This window comes from Protopterus annectens, chromosome 12.part0 (genome assembly GCF_019279795.1).
Source record: "Protopterus annectens isolate FY-2018-M chromosome 12.part0, PAN1.0, whole genome shotgun sequence".
NCBI classification, from domain to species: domain Eukaryota; kingdom Metazoa; phylum Chordata; order Ceratodontiformes; family Protopteridae; genus Protopterus; species Protopterus annectens.
In genome coordinates, this window is record NC_056746.1 from 1,560,155,171 (window position 1) to 1,560,170,301 (window position 15,131).

Here is a 15,131-nt window from a genome sequence, read left to right on the forward strand (position 1 = left end):
TTGCATGCTGTTTCGCCCATCTAATTATGTCAGTGCAGTGTCGGCGCACCTGCTGATAGGTGCGAGTGCAGCCGCCAACATCATTTACCCTCCTGCGCAGTTCCTCCCACTGGGCATCCCGCTGCTGTGCATCCTGTGGCACATGGCTGAAGAGTGTTATATGATTGTTGAGGAGATATGGAATGAGGACCTCATCCTCCAAGTGGGTGTATGGTGGCAGCCTGGCACGCGGCATACTTGGAAGACATAATGATGGAGACAGGTCACAGTAACTCACAGAGAAGTAAAGAAGTACAGCTGAACATACATGTGTATCACATTTATTAAGATTACAAATATGTCTTTGCAAATCTACATGACACTAACACCACTGACATGTTTAACTCACACACATTTGGCACATACTAGTGATTTGATGTTATCACCATATATATGTGTGTCAAGTGATGACATTGCTCATACTCCATGTGGATGTTGTCTTGATGTGGGCATGTCTTTTTGCCTGTACAGGTGTCTTTACCTATCAGCACATGCCTGGATGTGTTCACATTAATGCAATAGACTGTAATGCTGTGTCTATGTCAGATATATAGTCATACACAGCCTTACGGGACATGACCTGTGACCCTGCAGACTTGCTCACGGAACGTTTTACATGTATGTGTTTTGCCATATACATCTACATGGCACTGTACAGCAGTTTAACATTCTGCCATGTATTACCTGTGTTGCACATGTGAAACACATAGGACAATGGCTAGCTTGATGGTATTTGCAGGGTTGGATATCAACTATAGCATGTATGGTAATAGTGAACTAGTAGGCTATATGATCTGGGCCATTTATGAGCCTAGGCTGAAAGGTTACCTAGCTGTAGTCAACAGACAGTTAAGTTTCAGTGGCCAGTTCAAGCAGTGCCACATAACTGATCCACAGGGTTACTGATATACTTGCCATGCGGTCAACACACCATGTCTCAAAGAGGGGCAATGTGCAGCTTTGCTGGACAGGGATGCATAGTATGACAGGAGTATGTAAAGTGTATGGGACAGGGATCTGTCAGGCATGTTGTGATCCTTGTACTAGAAAGGTGGATGTCCATGAAGTATGTGTTGATTTGAAAAAAGGATGCGTAAGTGTAGCATGTCCAACATCTCTGTGTTGGACATGGCTTTATTCAAGGTAGGCATCATGCTACATAGTGGAGCTAGGGATTGGGAAGGCCAGTGTAGGCCATCTGAACATGGCCAATAACACTTAAAGAAAATATGTGATCTATTATGGGTCACTTGAGTGTTGAGTATGGCTGAACTTCTTCTTCTTCTTCTTCTTTCGGCTTTTTCCCGGTTAGGGGTTGCCACAGTGGATCACCTTGTCCGCACATTGAATGGCAGTAGAGTTTTACAGTGTCGAGTTGCCAGCCCGGCGCCCAACCTTCCACAGAAGGCACACTCACACACACACCTATGGCCAATTTAGAGTGTCCAATCCACCTGCAGCATGTCTTTGGGATGTGGGAGGAAACCGGAGCACCAGGAGGAAACCCACGCGAACACAGGGAGGACATGCAGACTCCGCACAGAAGGCACCCCAGCCGAGGATCGAACCGGAGAACCTCTTGCTGTGAGGCAGCAATGCTAACCACTGCACCACCGTGGCCGCCCGTTGAGTATGGCTGAACAATGATCTCTATATTCATGGATGGCACCCTGTCATGATTAGGGGTGCCACTTATGACTACATGACTTGTGTGGTGAAGTAACTGTCAAGGGAAAGACTACTGTCCAGCTGCATCCCATACACGCACAGTTTCCATTATGTTGACTGCTGCCTAGGTGGTAGTTCATGGGTACATGGTTTTTAACATAGGGGATGACAATGCAATACTTAGCTGTCAGATTGTGGCCATACATCACACACCACACATCTGACCCACAAAGGCCCTTCTGTATGTTGCTGGCAGCACTCATTGAGTCAACTATTGCTCCTAGTTCATAGTCATTTGCAAACTTCAATAGACAGATGCCTTCTGTGTTAGTCTGTGTGGGATAGATAACAAAGAGGAGGAGTACCAGGAATGAACCCTGTATTACTGTAGCTGGCACTGGTTTGATGTGCGCGTATTAGTCAGACACCTTCTGTAGTGTTGGTTCTGCCAGCAGTCCAGTTGCCAACCACTCCTGTGACATAGGAATATACACCTAGTTTACTGAGTGCAGCTGGAACACAGTATGGGTGATGGTGTCCTATGACCTGGCAAGGTCATGATATGCTGTGTGAATCAACCTTACTGTCATCTACATATGTACTGACTACATCAAATAAGTTGATCAAGGTTCATGGCCTTACAGACCTGACTCAGCAGGGTAGTAGTGCACTATTTCCCATTATCAGTAGTGTCTCCCCCTTTGTGGGGTGTGATAACTGTTGCTGTGCACCAATCAGTGTGTACACAGCCTGATATGAAGCTATGATTGAACACGATGTGTATGTGGAGAGCAAATTGCTCTGACATTTGTGTAGGATACACCCTGGGATGTTGACAGGTCCCATGCAAGCTGTATGTATGGCTTTAGAGAGTGTAGATTGTACCTGCATAGTTGTTATTACAGGGGCTCTGTAGTGTGCATGGATATATAAATATGTGTACCTGTTGGGGGGGAGGTGAGTGTGGGTTTAGGTTATCCAAGACCCTATCTGGATGAACAGGTGCTATTTCTGTAGGTGCAGTACTTCTCATGCCATAGTGCTGTGAAGCTCGGCAGGTCTTGTTGTTGCCATTACGATTCATGACACAGCTATAGAATGCTCTGTAGTTGGCCTCATAATATGTGGCTGATTAATTTCACAGTAGCTTTGTGTGGTTTTATTATGGTGCATCTGCATCTTACTGAGGCTGACCAGGGATTACCTCCACTCATGTGTGTTCACTCTTGCAACATTTACTACCTCCTGTGGTACAGTTTAAGGCAGGGTACCACCAGTTTGCCTTCCCATTTGTGTATGGTTAAATTTTGGTTCTGTTTCAATGGCACAATGACTGCACTTGTGTGAGTACTTAAAGTGCATTTGTGTAGGATTCAGCATTTGTACATGCATTTTCCATCTGCATGGGTGCCATGACAGTCACCACTTCGTTCTTAAGAAGCATAACATTGGCTTTGGAGACTGACTGTGTGTAGCATACTGTTAGCACTGTTTTTGTGACTATGGTGATCCAGGTCATTGAGGTTGATGAAATCCAACATGCTTTGAGCACAGTTGCTGGTACATGAGTCTTCCCAGTTCAGAATGGGATAGTTGATTTTATTTGTGCAGTAGTGTCTTACCATTATTATGGTTTTCTGTCTCAAACCTAATATTTCCCATTACAGCACAATATGACAGTTGGGAATTCTGAGGCATGGTGGGTTATCTGTCGCAGGGTGCAATTTGGATTCCACTTTGGCACAAAGGTAGTTGCTCAGCATAATGCATCTGATGTTATGCAAGTGCAACTAGTGTGGGGGTGTACATATCCTTCAGGAATATGGACACACCTGTGGCCCGTGTGTTCCAATAAAGGATAATGGGCAAGAGGTAAGGTATGTGTTATAACATGGCCATGCAGGGGTGCTCTCCGGAGCATTGAATCATATCACAGTCACTGCACAGATATGTTCTCCATGTTAAGGATTGACATAAGTGAGTCCATATTGAGTTTCTGAAATGTATAATTGAGTAGCGAGACCTGCAGTTTATTGCTTGGCTGTTGCTGTTACAGCAGTGGAATTTCACTGGAACTTTGCATGATGAAGGCACTATAGGGGAAGCATGGACCATAGCCAGTATCCAGATTCCCATGGGTGACAGGTGCAGGCCCTGTCTGGCAAAGCATCATGGTCTGTCAAACATGTTATCCCAGGAATGAGAGATACTGGATACCCTTTGAATTACACCAGTATATTAGACAACTGTGGAATACAATCCTTTTGTCCTTGTACTGCAGTATCATTCTGGCCAATGGCAGAATGCTACCCAGGCCCTGGGACATACCTGTGTGGGCTATAAGACCTGACAGTTCCAACATGTGTATTTCCATGCAGTCCAGACTACTGCATCACAGGTCCTGCACAACAAAATGGAATATGCCAGAGCCATGTGTTTAGTTCAAAAGGTAGTCTGAGTGTATGGGTATGTGGCTAATCATGGCAGACAGGCAGCTGACAGTATGTTTGCCCTTGTATAGCTTGGTGTGTAACATAGTGCTAGAGTTTGCATTCACAAATGAGTACTGTTGGGCATGTTTCTGGTCATGTGTTCTGAGGTGTGGCACAATTATGCAAACTATGTCATACAGTTTTTGTATTTTGCTGTCTGTCTATTACAGCTTGGGAGGTCTCCTGCTTGGCCAGATACTTTGAAGCCTCTGTGAATGTGTGTGATTTCTGGTGGTATGTGTGGGTGTCCTTACTGTGTTCTGAGAAGTGTATGTGTTGGTTGTGGTGCTGAGATGCATGTGTTAACCTACACCTCATGACTGTCCAGTCCAGTCATGGCTGTAGACTGGACTGCCTTCCAGCTTACCCATGTAGCTGCATCCCAGACAATGTGTGGGGTGTGGTGTTAGGTGGGTTTGGCAGTGTATGGCATAGAGATTATATTCCCCCAGGATGGCCACATACACAAAGCTGACATTAATAAACACCAGTAGCTGACTAGTGGACATGCCTGTATGAGCAATCAGTACTACAAGTACCAAGTACTGTATTTAGTTTACTTATTGCTTATGAAGATGTTTTAGGCAGTGATGCTCACAAGCAAATATTTGTATTATGGACGTGACAACACTGGCTATTACAGGAACATAGTCACTACCTTTAGCAGCAATCCTCCTCTGAGGAGCACATCACATCCTGATAGTTGATTACAGACGATGCAAGTGTCTACAGGTCTGTATCCTTTTCTGGGTATATACTCACATATCCACCAGAACCATGAGCTATGTTGGGCACATACACCCACTCGCCAAACAGAGTTAAGTATCAATAGACTCTGCTGCCACTATCAACATGATCAGGATATAATCAGATAGTGTAAGCCATCAACTATGAAGCAGCTATTACACATGGGCAGCGGTCTCCTACATCTTACACTCCTACTGCAGATGTTACACTGGAGTTACGGATGATATGCAACCTGTTTCATTACCAGTACTGTGCACAACCTTACAGTATTTGCAAGCGGCTGTTAGGCTGGCAATGAGAGGTTAGGCTAAAGTTCATCCAGTGTGTCTCTACTCTCAATATCCACTCTATGTAGGTGTGCACATAGCCATTTGGGCCAGCCCTGTAACAAGGGTCACTACACAATTGCATAATGTACACCTGCACAGCTGTTATTGCTTGCAAAAAATACTAGTGAGGTGGATATTACATGTCTTATGTGCATGGATAGTTACCTAGCTCTTCCAATTTTCTTTGCTATCAGGCTGCTAAACTGTCAGATGAATACAAGTCATATGTATCCTGTTATTGAGTATTGTAATTGCCAAAAGACATAACTAAGGTTTGCATAACATAACAAAAACGCTATGTAAAATGGAATACAGATCTGCCTAAAATACTGTACATTACACAGTTATTGGCACAGTATCCCACAATGCAAATCATATTTGCACAGTAAGCCCACCTTTGACATGTTCATCTCACTAACACACCCATATATTTGTTTACTGTTGCAATATATCAACATATACTATCCCCTGTTATAGCACATACTTGTTGGACCAACTCTGGCACTGACAGTGGCTGGAAAAGAATTGGTGAATTCCAAGCCCATATATATCATCCCTTGTGGTGTATGAGGAGTTTGCCTTGTGACCTACAGCAGTACACACATAAAATACTACAAGCATCACTACTGCTCAACAATACATCACTACAAGGTAGCTATTTCCACTATATGCATTGATTACACTGTAATTATTACAGAACAGATACTACATACACAGACATACTAAATGTTATACATACCTTCTTAGTAATTGGAGGTGTTATTGACTGGTATATTAATCATTTTCAGGTTGTGTTTTGATCTTCTGTTGGGTATTTTGTACTATTCTGCAGGTAGATACAGATGGTTTGAATGTGTGACAAGGCATCCTTTTATGTTTTGAGATCAGTAACATGCTAACCTGATCACCAATTGGTGTTCCACAGTAGTTAATTACATGCACATCAGCTGTGCAGCTACTCCCTTAGCCAATACCATGGCAACGGTGGAGTATAATTGAGTACTCCACTTGGGCATTGTCCCTTTGCCTTACTTGTGAATAAGACAGCCTGGAAGTGTTGTTTGAAATTTATTGCAACAGCTGTATGGAGACAAACACAAATATATTGTGTCTAATGCCTAGAAGATTTGGTCTAAATGTGAGTACTGCTGTTATATTTCTTAACATTGCTACTTGTGCAGGGTTTGTCTGTACTTAATACTTCTGCATATGTTTCAGTCTGGCCAGGATGTTTGACCAGCTCAAGGCTGTATGGCTATGCATATAATGTTAGGGGGTTTACAGTGTGCTCACCAGACAACTTTAGTTTGGTGTAAATGTGTTTTATACTGTGCTGATAATCCGTAATTGGTAACACTTCCTGGTGTAATTACTTTCCAACTCTCTGAAACAGGATTAGTTTAAACAAACCCTGTAACATCAGTAGCTGTTCCATTGTATAACAGCAACTATTTCACATAGGGCCATGTTAGTGTGTCTGTAACCAGGTATGTTAAGATTTCAGCAGATGTCGTACAGTGGGTGAATAATTGGTTATGGTATGACAGTATGCATTGTTGTAATTTGTATGGGTGTAAGGGAGATGTTGGTGGGTGTACATAGCAGATGCAGGTGTGTAGGAACTGCTTTTATACATATTCTATATGTGTGTGGGGGTTCTGTCCCTGTATAGCATGCAGGTATTGTTAGTCCTTGAATCCTTTTGGCAATACATCGGAATGTAATAAAGTTTTACTAAATGAAAGATGTCTGTGTATTTCTGTCATGGATATTTGCAGTCATTGTAGTAGTGTTAGTGACTAACCCAATTTGGCTCATGTCCATAGAACATATTTGTAATAGTGTATTGCCATATACTCTTCATATGTTATGTTCATAGCATACACCTTTCATTGGGTACATGGCGGTTTGTCCTATTTCCACACAAGCCTCCCTTTTTTGTTTTAACCTGTCTGAATACACAACTGACATTGGCACATCTCAGGTAGCTTAGTGGTAGGTTACTCTGAGGATGATGTACATGGTTGCGGGTTCTAATCCTGGAAGTGGTTATTATTTTACCTCTCAGAACAGGCACTGGTACGGAAAGTGTGATTAACACACATTTAAGCGGTTGTAAACAGGTTTGCCCTGTGGTCTGCGCGACATTAAGCAAAAGTTAAACCTGTGAAGCACTTATCCGTTTAACTGTGTTTAAGCGCTGATTACCGTCGTGCAAACCTGCACAAATCCGCTTACAACTGCTTAAAAGTGCTTTAATCAACCTGCAGCTCAGACAGCCCTTATTCTGGCCCTCAAAATAAATTAACAGCCTTTGAAACCTGGACCATGAACACCACAGTCACTGACTTTAGCACTAAAGCATCTGAGATATGCACAAATGCTATGGTGTTTAGAATATACATTTTACTATTGGCATTCCTCACTACTGAAAACAAATGTGACAGTCAGTTGGTGTACATATGTATGATAGATGTTAATGTTCATATGTTTGTGGAATTAAGTGTTGCAATGTGACCTGACAGGGTGTATTATGGATGAGAATGGTTCTTGTTTTGTTTCTTTTTTATATTGTCCTCATACTCCATATATACCACTCCAGTTCACTTTTTGAACATCCAACCCAGACTCTCCTTGATGCATAATTTCATTACCCATCATTCCTCTCCCCACCCCAATCTCCACATAAACAACAACCATCCCTTCTATGGTGAATTAAGTTAATATTAATAGTTATAATAGCAGAGCTGTATTTGTTTTGTGTACACTTCAATTTCTTTGGATTGCTTCTGTGTCACAAAGTGTGTTCATAGAAGTTTATATATATGGCTATAGATGTAACTATATATATATATATATATATATATATATATATATATATGCAGACATCACTGACATGCATGTATATATATATATATATATATATATATATATATATATATATAGTATTAATTTGTAACAGTTATACATATGTAGACTTATATGTTGATTCACAAACTACAGTACATTATAATGTACTGTACATATGCACACAAAGTGACTGTCCCATTTGTGGTCAGTACTGTGGAATGTCTATAGTATAAGGTGTAGTCAAAAGATGATGAAACATGTGTACAGCTCAGATGGTGTAGTGGTAAGTCCCATAACTATAGTGTGCATGGTCCAAGGTTCAACACCTGCGATGCTTTAAAAATGTGCTTTACTCCAGAATAAGGCTCATGTAAGCAGTTGTAAGCATGTTTAAAAGTGTTTGTGCAACATTAAAGCAACAGTTAAACAAACTTTAAAACTTATAACCTGTGTGCGCAAACACGGCCACATCTGCTAACTACTCAGGATATATACATTTCAGTGAAGTAACATCTCACTATGTGCTTACATAACATTACATTCTCTGTTGACTGTACTCTCCAGCACACATGGTTTATATGGGTGTTTCAAATGTTTATTATACTGAAGAATACTACCTAGATATGCAAGCTGTGGTTAAGGTACAATTTTTAACATGAAAAACATCTCTGACTTTATTGGGATTTGAACCAGGAATGCAGAGATACTATGCAAATGCTGTAACCATTACACTATTGACATTAATGTTGCTTCTGCCTATTTCCTATTTAGATGATTTCTATGTGTAAGCTAGGCTAAGCAAAGGGCGGAGGCACCCAAACCCACCAAGCTTTATTTACTCTTGAAATAAAAACATAACAAATTAAATGAGAGATTATAAATTAAATTCCTAACTACATTAGGCATAGCTCCTTACTGACACACTTCATGAGAAACCTTGATGTGTGCATGGGTAACAGAATATACACCCCTGGGATCACGTGTCCCAGAACCATACAGCCAGGGGGTGGGGGAGCCCCTCCAGTTTTATAGCTGCAAGACCTGTTGGGGAAATTGAGTGGTGTTGATTTTTCATGTTAACATGTCCTCTTTAGATCACTAAGTGCCCCTATCAGCCTCTGACACCCCAGTCTTCAACAGCTTCTGGCAACTCTGCCTGGAATCACTTATTGGCTATGCTTGACAGAGGCTCAGTTACTTCATCAATGGTGCGGAGAAAGCCAACACACTGTAGCTATGCTTCTAAATGCCCTTGGGCAGATAGCCTACTACCTATCTGTGAACATCTGAAGTGCAGGCCATCACAGACATAATATGTGAATAAACAGAGCTTTCAGATCAAAATATACAGTGAACAAGCACCATGCAGTCAGAAAACAGTTAAGTACAGCAAGAACATACAGAACACTGATACTTAATCACTCCAAAAGCCTATCTTGGAAGCTAAAAGACTTGTATAAGTTTAAGGCTTTCTATTGCTTACCAGTAGGTTACCTACAGGAAAGATGAGAAACAAGCACAGATGGGAAACATGTATGCAACAATTCCATACTGGCTTGCATGTGTCAGCCTTAGGCTTTGGAATACTGGCCAAGGCTATTGGCAACCCCATGGTGCCTTTTTTAGGCAAGTCTCAAAGGTGACTCCCATCTCTGTAAACAGCACAATAGCAAAATCAATGAGGGTTATGCTACTCATCGCCAGGAGTTGTAATCACAACTTGCACGCACTCACAGCACTCCTCAGTATGGACAACGTCAACATCTGTGCAGTAATTGAAAGCTGTTTTAAGGCTCCTGAGAGCACACCAGCACTACTGGACTACAACCCATACCACACATTTTGGCCACAGAACATGGACTGACACAGACATGGAGGGGGTGTATCTATATTCATCAGAGATACCTACACCTCCAGGTTAGTGGGGCAGCATGATACCTCTGAGATCATCCATGTGCAGCTAACATCAGCCACAACTGCAATGCAAACTGTAGCCTGCTACAGATCACCCTCCATGACCCAGGACCACCACTCCTCCGACCTGGAGACAGTGGAAAACATGACAGTCCTACAGAACACCCTGGTATTGGTCAATGTCAACTACCCTATCATTAACTGGGAAACTTACTCGAGTACTCACTTCCATGCCCAGCACTTCCTGGAATTTATCACCTCATATGCCCTGTGTCAGATGGTAAACTCTCTAACGAGAGGTGGAAACAAACTAGAAGTTGTAATCATCAACATGGGCGACAGGTGCACCACAAAAGAGGTAAACCGGTCACTGGTTAGATCTGACCATGGACTATTCACTGATGATTTCCACACCCAACCATCTCCCCCACCCAAGGAAACCACAGTGAATACCTTTCCTACAGCTGAATTCACCCTACTAAAGACAGAGGTGGGAGGTTTCACAGCCCCCACGCTAAGGGAAAACACTGCTCAGGATACAGAAAGATTTACAAATGCACTCTATAAGCACTTACAAGGATGTATGGATTGTGCCATCACTGGTAAATGAAGACTCACTCCTCCTAGACAAGGACACCAGTCTGGTGGACTCCTGCAATAAACAGGCTATACAACAGAAGTAGGACAGTAGTCCAGAAAAACAGCAAAACCCAAGAAGGGCAGACATCCGTGACCAGTATTAGTAAGAAACATAGGTCCTTCATGAAATCATCCAAGGCTAACATCGACAGGAAAATAGGCAGGGATTCAAAAGATAACCACAAATCCTTTTTTGGCTATGTCAATGATCTAAGTGGTAACACACAGATTTGCACTGTGCTGGTGCAATACAGCACAAAATATACTGACCCTACTGATATCACCAACATCCTTGCAGATACATTCAGTGCAAACTTCACCCCCTAAAGAGCCCACAACAATACCTGGAAAGTACAGTATCCCAGACATCAGAGACACACGGGTGGAAATGGCCCTCTCAGATGGCAAAACACAGCATCAATGGAGGCAGATGGTGTCCTAGACTGCATCTTGCAAACACTACAAGACAAATTAACCCCCACCTAATTAAGCTTTTCAACCTCAGCCTCTACACAGGCTACATGCCAATACAATGGCGCATAGCAATGGTTATTCCACTCCACCAAGGTAGAAACACAACTGACCATGGTAACTACCACCCCATAAGCCTGACTAGCCTGGTCTGCAAATCTATGAAGTGCATCCTCATGGCACTCATTGACAAAGACATTGGTAACCTCCAAATACTTGACCCAACCCAGGTCAGCTTGGTTGAGTGCATATCATGCCTACTGAACCTGTTTGACATCTTACAGACAGTCACCAAGATGTTAGATGAGGGGAGAGTTGGTTCGCACATACTACCTGGACCTTGCCAAGGCTTTTGACAGCATTTTCCACTCAGATATTATTGATAACCTCACCAGCCTGTACATAAACCCATACATCACAAGATGGGTTGCCAACAGGCTTACACACAGAACCCACATGGTAAGACTAGCAGCCTCCAGTTCCAACTCTTAACCAGTCACAACTGGTGTCCCACAGGACTCAGTCCTGGGACCCCCTACTGTTTGGCATATACTTCTCAGACGTACAGACAAACACAGGTGGACTATGGTAGACCATGTTTGGCAATGACTGCAAACTGGGAGCCATAATTGACAGTCCAGCTGACACAGACATCATTCAAGGGGCCTCACAGAGACCAACTCAAAGTGTCAAAGTCATGGACTCCAGCTAAGTGCCACAAACTGCATGGTCATTCTATTTTGGAAAATCTAAACACCCACATACTAACACATGAGTGATAGCCACTTTAATACAGATGAGGTAATAGGGTATATGGGGACTAAGGTAGGTGGTGATCTCTCCTTTGACAATCATATCTCCAAAGTAGTTAGGATATCCTTCTATGTAGGCCATCTGATTACTAAATGGTTTGCATTTAGACATACTGAGGTTATAGTGCCCCTTTACTCATCACTCATCAGTGCCATCATAGAGTATAATAACCCATTTGGGATGTACCTCAGAAAACACTTCCGACAGCTGGAAGGTCCACGAATATACCTCGCCAAGAGGATTACTGGCCTCAAACATATGTCCTATGCAGCCAGACTGAATAAACTCCTGGTTTACTCAGTGGCATCTCATTTACTCAGAGATGATTTCTGCTGGCCAGCAAAGCCATGTCTAACTCAGGTTTAATGGATATGCTCCACCTATGGGAATCCATGTCACAGTGAGCCACACGCTGTAGTGAGTTAAACCTTGCCACAACAATAACTACAAGATGCTGGAGGGACAGATTCCTGTCACAGAAACTCTCCATGCTTTGGAACTACATCCATAATTACATTATACAGAGCTCCTCACTAACACTCTTCAAGAGATACCTTGAAGAGTGGACGGGGAACAGTAGATACACCCCAGGGATCCTGCCATTGGCTCTGCTCCACAGAGGGACAGTTAATTAATCAATGGGGTGGCAAAAGCTGACAAATTTTGGCTAGGCTTATGAATTCCCTCAGGCAGTTAGCCAAGTACCTACCTATGAACCTATACATACAGTATCAGCACATGCTGATAGCTTAATTTACTGTTCAGGTGTTGACTTACCTTGTGCAAATAGCAGTTGTGTGTGTAATAGTTGAGGGCTGCCTATGTTGGAGGCACACAGTAGACTGCCTATACATGACAATTTACAGGTAGTCTTGTGTGTGTGCCATCCATTTTTACTGTGTGTACAGGTGGAGAAAGGTGTCAGTCCCTAGGTGCCTACACTGTCAGTGTGTGTGCTATACATTCCCTCCTTGCCAAGGCATGGGCATTCTGAGCACACCTCGGTCTGCCTACTGGGGCTGGCTCAATGTGTTCATGGTCTGAGTACCTCTGTGCCTCTGGGGCTCTTGGCAATGGTGTTGGGCTGTGAGGGCACCATTCTGTCCCTGCTGCTGCTGTTTCCACAGGATCATATTGTGTAGCCTGGCACATACTTTGAAGATGTGGGCACATGTGCCTGGAGAGTACTGCAAGGCTCCACCAGATATGTCCAAGCAACGGAACCATGATTTAAGCATCCCAAACATGCACTCTATGATGATTCAGGCTTGTGCGTGTGCCTCATTATGCATTCTTGCATGGGTGTGTGTGCATTTCTGATGGGAGTCATCATCCATGGTTCCAGTGCATAGCCAGCATCCCCCACCAGGTGGCTATATGGGATGTCCCCCCTGGCAAATACTTGATACAGCTGTGAGGCATGCCAGATATGGGAGTCGTGATAGCTTCCAGGGCTGCCAGCACACACATCCATGATAATGCCCTGGGCATTGCACACAACCTGGCAGTTGATGGAGAGGTATCCCTTGTGGTTTATGTAGTGCTTACCCTGCTCACTGGGTGGTGACTTGATGTTTATGCAGTCTATTGCACCCAGTAGCTCCGGGTATTCTGTCACATGGTGGAAGAGACGCATATTGCTGACCAACTCCTCCTGCATTTGGGGGAAGTATATGTGCTCATTGGCATGTGGTAACATGGTGTCCAGGAACTGGTGAAGTACCCTGGATGCTGATGCCTGTGAGATCCCCATGATATCCCTAGTTGGCCTTTGAAAGGTACCTGCAGCTAGTATTCTCAGGCTTACCCATACCTTTGTATCCACTGGGATGGGTTCCCCTCTGTTTGTTCTGGCTCTGAGGCTTTGCCGGCACAGCTCCACAAGTTGCTGTAGAATGTCCCTGTCCACCCTGTAACACTCTACTATCTCCAGATCATGTAACCCCTGGTAGGTTACCATGGGTCTGAACAATCTTCTCCTCCTCTTATGCCTGAGGTGGTTGTGAGCATCATCCTCCAGACCACCTTCAGTCTCCAACACATGCTGGTGGATCAAAGCAATGGCAGCCCCTAACATGTACATATTAAAAGTCCCCCTCTGTATACACCAATGGTGCAGAGTGTATGGGAATACACAAGTGTGTGTGAGGTGCTTTCACACTTTATGCTATTGTGCTATGGATGCTGCTGATATCATTGGGTGTGTATGAGCAATTCTAGCTGCAGGGTATCTTAATTATGGGTTTTACAGTGAGTACTGCAAGTGTGGGGCCTTTAGTGTGGAGTTATGCTTGCCTACCTTGATTAATCTGTTGCCCTTTAATTCACTTTTATACCAGGATCTCCTCCCATTATCAGGCATGCCTCCACCTGCCGTCTTTCTTGTTTTGTACTTTCCCTACCTAGTCATGTATTGCAAAATGTGTCTTGTAGCTGATATAATGCAAATCTGCTTTGTTCCACTTTAACACTTTACTGTTTTCTTTGCAGTACAGTCCCTCCCCTTTCCTGTTCTGCAGGTAGCTGCTTGCAGCCTTGGTAGCTGTTATCAATGGCCCACTGTAGGTTCCTAGGTGTTACTTAGTCCTGCAGCAGCATTTCCTTATGTTTTTCTATATCCTTCCTGTTTCAGCTCCAGTGTGCACTGCGCAAACCCATTTACCAAGTTTAAGTGCGTTTTAATCTCCATTCACATGCATACTCGGTTACCTTGTGTGCTCTTAGCTAAGCAACGCTATAGCCAGTTCAACACACCCCTTTCCTGGAGCTTTGCTTAGCTACAGGAAAACCGGATTAGCAATGCTCCAATCTGTTTACAGCAAAGGTGTCACACCCCTCTCTTGATGTCATTTTTATCTCAAGGGCACACCTCAGTGTTATAACACTAAGCTGTGAGGTGCATCCTTACACCAGCGGGGAATCTGTGATTCTCTATTACTCCTCTCATTTGCATGGCATTGCCAACTAATTCCTAGCAACCGCGCAAAACACTTTCACAGCCCATTAGCAACCATGCACCGTGGTGTGGTGTAACATGCCTGCCACTGACTATTATGGGGGAATCATGATATGTGTTATATTGCAGTTTTATTCTATATTTTTCTATTTTCCTTGCAATCCGGTTTGCGCGCCGCTGCCTTGCACTTAAACTTCTTGATAGAGCAAAAAA

General features: G+C 43.3%; 1 protein-coding gene across 1 annotated transcript in view; it reads left to right on the forward strand.

The window, feature by feature from the left end:
- The window catches only part of LOC122817292 (melanin-concentrating hormone receptor 1-like), a 441,765-nt gene that overhangs the window by 118,574 nt on the left and 308,060 nt on the right, over nucleotides 1-15,131 (forward strand). The window lies entirely within an intron of this gene.